The sequence below is a fragment of the Orcinus orca genome, chromosome 11, assembly GCF_937001465.1.
Source record: "Orcinus orca chromosome 11, mOrcOrc1.1, whole genome shotgun sequence".
NCBI lineage: Eukaryota > Metazoa > Chordata > Mammalia > Artiodactyla > Delphinidae > Orcinus > Orcinus orca.
In genome coordinates, this window is record NC_064569.1 from 73816619 (window position 1) to 73829021 (window position 12403).

The 12403-nt window shown below is 35.6% G+C and overlaps 1 long non-coding RNA gene across 2 annotated transcripts in view; it reads left to right on the forward strand.

Annotated features, from left to right (window-relative positions):
• The window catches only part of LOC117198507 (uncharacterized), a 210065-nt gene that overhangs the window by 192091 nt on the left and 5571 nt on the right, over positions 1-12403 (forward strand). For both annotated transcript variants that reach the window (XR_007470316.1, XR_004479704.2), the window contains one exon: positions 3625-3775. This is a non-coding gene — a long non-coding RNA (uncharacterized LOC117198507). The remainder of the gene's footprint in view (positions 1-3624; positions 3776-12403) is intronic.

Consider the following 12403-nt stretch of genomic DNA (forward strand, 5'->3'; position numbering starts at 1 on the left):
GCTCTCCAAATTTTAATTTTAAAGGTTTCTTTTAAAGAAACATATGCTATCCCAGCTGTCTACATCTAATAAAGCAGCCACTGACATAAGGGGAAAAAAAGGAATGGAATATAACATTTCAAGGGTTCTTCAGATGCACTGCAGACTTTTGAACAAAGTGAATGCAGTTAAATCAGGTTGACATGCAAGTGTAGGGATTGTGGAAGAGTGAAACTCCCTATAATGCACATAGAATCCCAGACTTTCAAAGCCAATACTGTTTATTACACATACATTATTAACAACAACAAAAAAAAATCACAGGTTATTAAACAAAAACAAAATGCTGGATGTTTCTGCTATTGATGTATTTAAAATCACGACATGTTTATCTGTAGGATGTTTATGTAAAACTTCATTATGATAGTATTTATAACGTTTCTCTAACTCATAGCACTATGCAAATAATTATACAAAGAAGTCAGTGCATATCTCCATGTGTTTTACTTTCTCATGGTCAGAACAAGAAGTGCTGCAACAGTTTATGGATACTGTTGAAAAATTTTTTAAACTCACAATAGAGAAAAACAGTTTTAAACAAAGGAAAAAAGCATTATACTTACTAATAAATAATACTGCAATTTCAAGTTGAGTCAATAATTTAAATAAAATTATTTTTCATATGATTGGTAGTGAGAGTTGATATTTTATGGTATTCATTGCATGATTTATTTTTCAAAGTCAATTTGGTTTTGGACACAGATCATTCTAATCTCACTTTGCTCTCAAGAGGGCAATAGTAATAGGACAGCCATGGTCCAAAAGTAAAAATGAGGGCTCCCCAAGCTGCCATCCCCCTCTGGATAAGTCTCCCCTTCACCAAAAGTGTCCAAACAAACACCTACAGGAAAGATAGTTATGGAAGTCCAAAGTGAGTGTCACAGTCAGAGTCACTGGGGGAGCTTATGAAACATGCAGAAATCCCATACCACGTGCAGACTTTCCCAAATGAGAATTTCCATGGCAGGACCCAGAAACCCTACTTAACAAGAACTCCGGATGATATTTTCATATACTGAAGTTTGAGAACCACAAATTCTAACTTTAGAAATAACATGAATAAGTTACTGAGCCTCACTTATCCTTAGTTTCTTTATCTGTAAATTGGGGATAATTATATTCACCTCATTCAATCATTGTGAAGATTAAATTAGATAAAATCAAGACAATACATGTAAAGCATGTGATGTTTTGTACTATTTTTGATCATTGTTAACCTAGGGTTCAACCAGTTTTCTGGGCTGGTTCAATGGAAAAGCAAAGGATTTGAGGATATTTTCAAGAAAGCAGTTCAAGTAATAGATCGTGAAATTTAGACATATTACTGATTAACGTGAAGCCAGAAAAGACTTGGCAGAGTGAAAGAAAAATGAGCGTTGGAGGGTCTGAGAGTCTCAAAGAAGTCAAAGAAAAATGTGTAGTGAGCCTACATGGAGAGTTGGCAGGATGGAGAGTGGAGAAGAAAGTGTGTTCCCTTTTCTCTAATTTCTGGAATGGAAGTGTGTGTGTGTGTGTGTGTGTGTGTGTGTGTGTGTGTGTGTGTCTATAATAGTTTGAAATGTGATGACATTATCAAAAGTACATGATATCAACTACAAAAGTTGTGAAATATATGACACAGGATAATTTGATATGGGACAATTTAAAACCCTCAAGACAAAATCAAAAGCTCATTTTGACTGCATCCAAAGAATCGGTTCCTCTCACTCTTTATGAGCATAAGGGGTGAGAGAACAGAATAAGAGAAGAAAGTTGCCAAAGTACAGGAGGTTAAAATTTAAGATTTCATTGGCCTGATGGCTCTCAATTACGGCAAGTCTGAGGATATGACAACAAATTAAGTGACTAGGTGGGGTTGAAGGACAATGGGGTTGAGGCCAAGAGCCCATGAAATAGGGACTGGTGCATGGTTTCTAACCTGGCTAGGAAGATGGCAGGGTTTGGGGTGGAAAGGAAGATTGTGATCTAGAGGCAGTAAATGATCAATGGAAGATGGACAGCACACAGGAGGTTGATGGATGAAGAGAAAGTGTATGGTGGCTACCATCATGCTGTGCACCTCGTTTACATTAGGTTGGAAGAGTAATGGTTTCTGAGTGAGGCAGCATCATGGAGCTGGGAGCTGTGTCTCCCACCCCAACCCCAGTTCCCATGGGCATGTGAGAGTAAGCAGTGAGTGCTCAGGCAGCTTCAAAAGATGCCAAGTTCCTCAAGGGAGCACCAGATTTCAGGAGGACAGAAGGCTCTGTCTGAGAAAACGCTGGGAATGCTGGGAAAGCTGCTCACCATGGCGGGGTCCACTGGGCTTCCTATGTGTGCTCCTAGGGCCCACAAACAGGATCTCGCTCTCAAAAGGGACTCTGCATTCTGGATATCACCTTGAAATTCTTCTCAATTCTATTCCTGAATTTGTGTTTTCCAAGTGAAATCTGATCTGGTGGGATGATGGAGAATGCATAGGGGGCTTAGAACCTCAGCTCACCTGTTATCTTGCCTCCCTGGGCAAGACCTCAGCCACCTGCTCCCCCGGCTCCCACCCCATTGCCCAGTGATGCTGCCACCTCCAGGGGACCTAGCAAGGGGCTTGTGGAGGGATGGGGATTAGCAATGCAAGCCCCACACTCAGACTTGTGCCGGGCTCCTGGGCAAGTCTATACTCACCCCTTGCCTGAGGGAGCTTGACACAGAATGATAATAATAAAACCCACCAGAATGGGTTTAGAGAGAGATCACAAAAGAAAGGAAAAAATAGGTTTTTTCCCCTTGTTTTTTTGCACAAGGAGACCTACATTTTCATTTGCACTGGGTCCTGCAAATTATGTAGCAAGTCCTGACTGGAGGTTTCCAAAGGTAACGGGAAAGATGATAGGAGAGCAATAGTGAGTAGAGGGATTGGTGAGAAGAGGCATCAGTGAGACCTTAGGAGAGGAGGAGGATGGATTGATAAGCTGAGACAACAGGGGATGGTGGACATTGTATTTTGAGCAGTGGCTGAGGAACAGAAAGATATGGAAGCTACCCTGTCACAGATCTAAATGGAACTCTAGGACAAGTCTAGTGTAAGTGGACTGAACTCTAATGCTCAGCTTTATTGCTGATGGCTTCCGCTCAGGGTACCAAACAGAAAGTTGAGAGGTTCTTACAAGCTCGTTCAATAAATCCTTTCCCAGGGGTCATTTAGCTAGAGAAACTGCACTTCATATTGGAAACAGCTCCTCTCGTGGAATATAACAGTTAACTCATGGTATGTGTGGGCAGGTAGAGGCCAGTGGGCAGGTGGAGGCAGTGGGGACAGAATTTGGGTCTCATTGTAAAGAGCTGGATACAACCCAAACCACTGAGCTTACAGAGGAAAAAAGAACAGGCTTTGAGTGCTAAAAAAACCCCCAATTTTTAACTCTGATTACAGACCTTAATTTCTTTGAAGTTTATCTGTAAAATGGGGATAGTGATAATTCCTGCTTTCTGACTGCTCAGGATTGTTTAAGCATTAAAGTATTTAATAAATGTGAAATTGCCTTGCAAACAGCTACATAAATATTAATCGGTACTTTAATTCTATATTCTTTTCTTTTTCTTTTGAAGGAGTATGGGATACTTCAAATTACTCTGTAACAGCATTTAGGAGAGAGATGCTGGAGTCATGCTTCATCATTGCCAGCCCTATGTCTCTTGAAGGTTAAACCTCTCGATGACGAAATGAAAAATTTAAACACAAACCAAGCAAAAACAAAAGGTAAGTTCCAAATCAGATGAAAACTAAGTTTATATATATATGAATGTCAATTGTGAATGAGTGACTGTCCTAGAAGATATATATCAGGGTAAAAAGAATGTGGGAAGAGAAAAAAAGGGTTGTATCTTTGTGAATTTTAGAATATTTTTCACTCCATATCATGTTCTTACATCTAAGTAGTCTCTCTTTTTCTGTGTTATTCTCTCTCTCTCTCTTTTTCAATATAGTATGGAAGAGTCTAAAATGCAAGGGGGCTTAGCCCTACTTACTCACCTTCTCTCACTCACCAATGGTATATCCACAAAAGAGCAACTGTGGACAGTGTAAAAGAAAAAAATAAATTTACCAATCTAAAGAGATCGATGAACATTTCATTAAATAATAATGTCAGGATTTTAGAAAAGGAGTTTTAGACAGTTCAGAAACTAAAATTTGAGTAAAATGCTTCAGTCACCACCTTAGTTAATTAAAACCCCAGCTTAATTCAAACTAATGTTTTTGAAACATCTTTTCTCAAACATGCATTTAAAATTTAAAGTAGGTAACATTCATCTCTTCAATCTATTGAGATTTTGGAGACAAAATTCAAAATCATATTGTGTTCCCAAATTGTATCTTCTTTTTCTCCCGGTGGAGATGAAAATAGCAACTAGATTCGGGTATAAATATTAGGTGCTGGTACCAGCTCAGTTCTTTTAGGTGCAGGTGCAGGCAACGCTTCTTTGAAAAGATCGCCACCTAGGGGAAATTATAAGTCAAAGCAACATCTGCAATGCACCACACATGCTGCATAATACCTGGTGACATACTTAAGAATAAAAACATGTAAAATGTTCTCATATTTCAGTAAATGAGGTGAACCACCTACAAAACCCATACTAACTGGTGGCCCTAGAATATTTGTTTGTGTCTAATTTTATGTTTATTTGTAAGTAACAATAGAACCACATATAGGTTTGCTTATGCATTAGGGCTTGACTTCTAATTTTTTCCTCAATATCTAGAAATACTTTTAGAAAATAGGTATCCTAACATTTGATTACATTGGGGCAAATTCTTCAACTTAAAATTAAAAATGAGGAGGAATTTTAATTAGGACCCTGAAAATGTTTGAGCCTAACATGTCAAAGATTTCTATGTCAATTTAGTCTTAGAAATTAACAAAAACATTTTCTCCTTAAACTCATTTGCTTCTGAGCATTTCTGCCTAAGTCCCAAATCAGAACAAGTAGAGTGAGAGATAATTTAGTTGGTTGATTCAGGTAAATATAGGCTATTTTTCTTTGCTTCAATTTCTGTTTTTGAACCACTGCATTTTCTGAAAGCAATTCAACATGAAATATGATCCATGTGGTAATCTTTATAATCTTTATAATCTTTATAATCTTTATATTCAAATAACGGAATTTGAAAGCAAAAAATCTTCAAGGTAGTTTTGAATGGATGATTTAGCAGCCGTGAGAAATTTATGTCCTGTTTAAAGAAAAAAAAAAAAAAACTGTTACCTTCAAAAGTTAACTCTCTCAAAAAAAACCCTCTTAAAAGTAATTTTGAATTAAATCACATGTTATGAAGATAACTTTTTGTTAATTAGATGCCTCAGGATTGTGAATTTTTAATGCATCAAGTATTATCGAATAGGCAAAAGTATAAACAGGGAGAAAACAACTTTATGGATTATTTGAAGAAGTTTTACTGTCCTGTGTTTACCCTCATTAGGTCAGTTGTCATACTGTTTAGTGACTGGCTATTAACTCCTCCATCTTCCCCATTAAATGGTAAGATCCTTGGAGGCAGAGACTCTGTTTTGTATGCAGTCATTTCCAGGGTGGTATTGAGCCCGTGTCTGTTCTGATTAATTGGTACCCATAGTAAATACCAGTGGTTGAATATTTTGAATATAACCCATACATGTATCTATACCACTTAGAATGTATATAGTGCCTGACATTTAGGAGGTATACAGAGCATAATGGGTAAGTGAATGGCCTCCAAAACTGGACCTACCCACTGCTTTGTGTATGTTTACCGAATGTACCACTTTCCCACAAAAAATAGAAGAACATAATTAAGAAGTTAGTCTACTGTAGAAGGCATAATTAACATTTGTAAAGGCAAAGGCAAATATAAATTATTCTCATCCCTTTTTTAGGTTATCACTAGACTAAGCATCTTTATAGGTAATCAAAAGATAATGGTCACCAAAGGGAACTATTTTATCACACAAAATTGTATTTATATGTAAACATGTATAATCATATAATGATATGTATATATATAAATAATCACATAATTATATATATATACACAAATAAATATAATCTTAGTAGTAACTTTGGTAATAGAATAGAAAAGATTCTTAAATATATTAAGATGGATTATAAATTTATCTACCTAGATAACTAAACTTGACATTTGATCACTGCCTAGTAAAATTATTTAAATTACTTGGTAGTTCACATGTAACACCCCTAAGATATGTTAAATCCATCTAGTATTGATTAACTTCTGTCTGCAGAGTAGATGTGTTATGAGTCTAAACTTTATTGTGCTATATTTTTTTTTGTAAAAATGGCTAATAGTAATGAACACCCTAAATGCTGAAAAATTCTGCATTCTAAAACATACTTGACTTCCAAGATTTTATCCAAATCCTGTGGCTCTGTCTTGTGTATGTAATCTAGACCAATCAGCTTTCTCCTCCTATCCTTCAACAATGCATCACCACATTTGAATCCCCATCAGATCTTATTCTCTTCTACTCCCTACGGTCTCTCTTTCCCTCAAAGCAACAACTTTACCAAACTGAATAAACAAATCCATACTAATATACTAATATATTCACCAGGAGTTATTAATTGCCAACTCTCTCCTGATATATACAGAATCTAATAATTGACTTATAAGGATAAAATTTGTCTTAAGCTAAAGGAGTGGCGACGCTTAAGGTGAGATGTTTAAGCTAGAGAGAATATGAATATGCCAGTGACCAGTAGAAACTATTTTAAAGAAAATAGAGTTTTAAAGTACAACGAGATGTAAACACTCTGTCTTTTGCCTATACTTATGCCTGGGTCTGTTGGTAATCTTAGGGATGTAGGACTTGTAATAACTTACATGACATTATTCCTAGATAAATTCTTATTTCTTTTTATGTTTCATCCACATCTCCTATTTAAATTCTTACTCTAATTCCTGATACTTTCCTTATGGCAAAACTTTCTCAGCTTTTACACTTGGATTCTTCATTAGACCCAGATGCTTTCAACTGACTTCCTGATATTGGTGACTGCTTTTACTTTTTATACTGTATTTAATTTTTTCCCCTAACTGTGACTGCCATGTGTCAGCCCTTAGGCTCTTCTCCTGCCAGTAGCTAGCAACTTTTCATTTCCACCCACTTCCATTAGTGACAGCTGATTCCTAATTTAGAGAATTAAGAATTCTGCAATAAGAGTGAGTTTTATACTTTCACCTTAGAAGAAAGAGGAAAGGGGCCAGGAAACCTCTCTAATGATGTGAATATTCCAGCAGTTTTGCACTCTGCTTCTTTTCTCTCTTTGAAATCTCTCCTCTCATAAGTAATTTATCACAGAACATTTGGACATCAATTACTGAGACTCAGCATTTTTCCAGGACTGTATTACAATATGCAGTATGACTGCAAAAATTTGACTTGAAATATTGACTCAGAACTATATACTTGAATACTTTGAACTGAATTTAAAATTTCATCATACTTCCATCCATTTCACAGAGCAGAGTTAATGATATAAGGAAACAGACTGTGTGGCTTCCAGCCTCTGTCACCTATTAGCTGTGTGACTTCAGGTAAGTTGCTCAGTAGCTGTTAGCATCAGCTTTCTCGTTGGTAAACTAGGCACATGTGCTTAGCCCAGGCCCTGGTAAAGGGTAAGCGCTCAGCAAATGCTAGTTTAAACATGGAATAAAATGTGTTGGCTGTTTTCAATTTCCAAGCCAGGTACTTTAAACTGTAGAACACATTTAAAGTTTATTATAATGTGCACCTAAGAGGAGAATCGTTGCTGTGGGCATTATCAAGGAGGTTCATACTCATGAATCTGTGGCCCAGCAAGTCAGAGCCAAGAGCTTCCCTATTACATCAAAGGATTTTGTGTTCTGTTCCTATAAGGATCTGTCTGTCCATGAGGACCAGTCTGTTGTATAACAGAGAATTCAGGCTGCAAGAGATGTGGTTGGGTACCTGCTACTCTAACGGCTCCTTCCTTGCTCACCCTGCTTTATGCTTTCCTACTGAAACTGGTTTTAGTACACACATCATGAATAAGTCACTATGCTTCCCTGTTAGAGCTACCTGATAATCATAGTTCATTGCATATGATTTAGTTATACCTATTTTTTCATAATATTAAAAATGTTTATTGAGGGCTTCTATATGCAAGACTCTGCACTGGAAGTAGAAAATCAGTTCCTTGCCCTCCAGGATTTTCTAGGCAGAAAAGAGCCACAGTCAACTATAATTGTAAAAGGATAATGGAATTATTAACGGAGTGAGTGTGAAGGAAGTACAAAGCAGGAGTACCTACTCTGGGACAGTTGATGAATGCATTCTTAAGAAAGTTGTAAATGTGGAAACTAACTGTCTAAGGCAGAGCCAGTCCTTAGCACTGATTTATGCTTCCAATAGAAGTGGTTAAGCAGCTGGAAAGAGCTGGAAATAGGGCAGTAATACAAATACAAATTATACCAGACCAACAAATAAACAGGTTTGTCTCTTTCCTTAACAAATTGTGCTCTAATAAGTGGCTGTGATCATTAATAAATTAAATGGTGCTCAAGTCCTAGGAGGTAATTGACTTTCACAAGTCTTGCATTTCAAACTAGGCCAAGGGACATATACCCTCATTTTATTTATCAGGATTAAGATATTAAGCTTTATTTAGTTTAGGAATTTGGATTTAAAATGTAAACATATAAATTCCAGATTTGTTCATTGTCTTCTCTGTTGTCAGTATTAAAAGCAAGACAGATATAATTGCAGATTGCTAATGTTAATTAGTGGAGTTAATGTCAAAGGGAATCCAGAATAGATAGTTTTGGAGTAATGCCTTTAAACTCTTATTAACAGTGAAATTTATTATAAGTATAAAAAGAATAATCCATGGAAATCCAAGGCCTCTTGTGGGTCTATGTTTTCCCTCTTTCCTTTACAAACTTTGATAGTTTATTTTTGTGGCTTAGTCTCATTGGGCAAAAAGATACTATTATTAAACAACACAACGTATGGCAACACATTCAAACAAACAATATAAATATTTTAATATGACCCTTTGTGCCAACACATTTGCAATACTCCTTTTATATGTGTCAATGTATTATGTGTCACCAAAAATGCATCTGTAAATACGACAGGAACACCATGACCATTAATATTTTTATTTAAAGGTTTTATTAGGTTGGCCAAAACGTTCGTTCAGGTTTTTCTGTAAGATGTTACAAAAACCCGAATGAACTTTTCGGCCAATCCAATACCTTTGCCACTAGGTGGCACCTAAATATTAATAGTTGGTGAGCATATGTTCTGCATAAGAAGGCAAAATAGAAAGTAAATGAGAGAAAGGAAAGTTAGTTTTATTAACTTTGTTTTGTATCTAAATATTTGTGTTAGTGTATATTTTGAGGTCATGGGTTTATTGCAGGAAATAGTGTGGGATTCATAAAACTTTTTTTTAAGAAAAAGAAAAACATAAACTATTTTAAGGAAAAATAAAAAAAATCAAGCTTGACTTTGGAAAATCCACTGGGAACAAGGGAAAATGTACAGCCATTTAGTCTTGACCTCAGCTTGTTATTTTATATTATAATCTCTCAGTTCAAGGGAATGCTACAATCAATAGAAAATCACAAAAAATACAGTTATATATAGCAGCATTCTATATTCCATTTGCATTTGGTAGTGCTATTTAATGATAAATGCCATATGAATTATCAAATCTACTAGTGATTTTTGTGAGAATTGATAAATTAACATCAGTTAAAAGTCTTAAATTACTAGAACTAAAAGTAACATGCTAAAATCTAAATATATTCATAGGAGAGAATATTCAAATATTTCATGATAACAGAGTATCAATCATAAAAGTTCAAATGCCATATGAAAACATCAGAAGATGCTAATATCAATAGTTTATCTTTAGGTGTAGCACAAGGCAGAACCTTCAATAATGTGGTAATATTATGAACGTTAACCAGTTATCTTATACACTTATAAAATTACCTACAAATTTTATGAATATTTTCCTACAGTAAAATTTTGATTTTACTTTAATTATAGATGAACAGCACCACAACAGTATCTTAGGCTAATTTATTCCACTCAGGTATTTTTTTCCCACTAAATATGTGTATGTTGGTACACATATACATAAAAATATTAATCAACAATTAATACTTTAATTGTTAATCAACAATTTGTTAGATGGTCATTATATGAATTATATAAGCTATTAAACTACTACTAACAATTATAATTGAGACGGAGATATCAGTATTTCTTCCTTAGGTACCGTTGTTACCGAGCACACACTGAAGAGACTATGTTTTTTTCTACCCTCTTTGGAACTCAGGTTAAGCTTATTAAAGGAAATTTTGTTCCTAGAAAGGTTGTTTTAAATAAGACAACAGGGAGATATGTTCCAATAATACTGTACAGTGGACCCACAACTTTGAACTCAGAATAGAGGCCTTTAAGTCCCGAAACAATTTACTTCTTTAAATTGCAGGTCCTTGATCTGTAAAAGGAAAATAAAGCATTAGTTCATAGTGTGGTTGTATATGATAATGCGTGTTAAAATCTTGCATTTGCTTAAATGTTTTTTGAATTCTTAGATTTCTGTTCTGAATAGCTTTTGTGTTCTGCATAAGTGGCTTATAGTAGGTATTTAATATTTATTGAAATTTTCACTATCTTCAGGTATAGCATAAGACAGAACCTTCCTCTTTAAGCATTTTGATACATGCATTTTGATTTTGAAAAGATGCATTGCCTGTATGGGAAGGAATGATCTTGACTTGAGTGGATAATTCTTAGCTCTAGCTATCAGAGTATTAATGTCAGCCATAAAAAGAAAGGAAATATCATGACCTGGTAGTAAGGGGAGGAGATAAAGGACAGAAAGTGCACTTGGGGAATGAGTTCAGCTCTAGAGATTTAAGTGGTTTTCACAGTCCTGCACAATGAATATATGCAGCTCAAAGTAATGTAACTGACTACAGTTATCCAAGAGAAAACAAGACAGTTAGTGAATTGTTTTGTTAGTTATCTTGTTAGATATTACATTTATACTTGCTCTAATTACTAGCAGGTGACTTTTAGATACCAGATGTCAGTGGTATCATCTGTGCATGAATTAAATACTTATTATTATAACTGGTAGATATTGAATATATCACTGTTCTGAGTGTGTGGTAAGCACTGACCCATTTAATCATCATAATCTCACTTACCACCATGAGGTAGATACTATAGACGAGGAAAATGAGAAGCTGAAATTTCAAGAATATGCCTTAGGTCACACAAGTAGTAAATAACAGAAGTTTTGAACCCATAAGCCACAGTCTCAATCATTAAATTCCCAAGAGGGCTCTACAATGGATCAAAACCCCACAGAGCTTCTAGGTTTTTCACGTGTATGCACATCACTTAGACGTCTTTATACAAAGCAGATTCTAATTCAGTAGGTCTGAGTGATCGGCATTTCTAACAAGCTGTCAGGTGGTGCCCCTAATGCTGGTCCATGGACCACAGCTTCAATATCAAGGTGCCAGGGTACTGCATTTGCACACTTTTTTTTTTTTTTTTTTTTACCAGAAATCAAAACCAAATTTCCAGGACAAGCTGGTTCATGCTTAGTTCAGTTAGTAACAACTATAATACCTAGATATCTCAGTCCAACAAAACTACAATGAGATGAGGTTTCCTGAGCCTTGTTAATGGATCGAGACTGACCTAATGTTCAGAAATTGAAATGATGTAAATTTTGGAGACTAATCCCTTGTCGGTCACATCACCAGCAAATATTTTCTCCCATTCTGTGGGTTGTCTTTTCATTTTGTTTATGGTTTCCTTTGCTGTACAAAAGCTTTTGAGTCCCATTTGTTTAGTTTTATTTCCATTACTCCAGGAGATGGATCGAAAAAAATATTGCTGTGAATAATGCCATTTGCAGCAACATGGATGGACCTAGAGATTGTCATACTGAGTGAAGTAAGTCAGAGAAAGAGAAATATCTTATATCACTTATATGTGGAATCTGAAAAATAAAGTTATACAAATGAACTTATTTACGAAACAGAAACAGACTCACAGACTTAGAGAACGAATTTATGGCTACCAGGGTGGGGGGGGGAAGGGTGGGGGGGGAGAGATAGTTAGGGAGTTTGGGATTGAAATGTACACACTGCTCTATTTAAAATGGACAACCAACAAGGGCCTACTGTATAGAACAGGGAATTCTACTCAATATTATGTAACAACCTAAATGGGAAAAGAATTTGGAAAAGAATAGATACATGTATATGTATAACTGAATCACTTTGCTGTACAACTGAAACTAACACAACATTGTTAATCAACTATACTCCAAT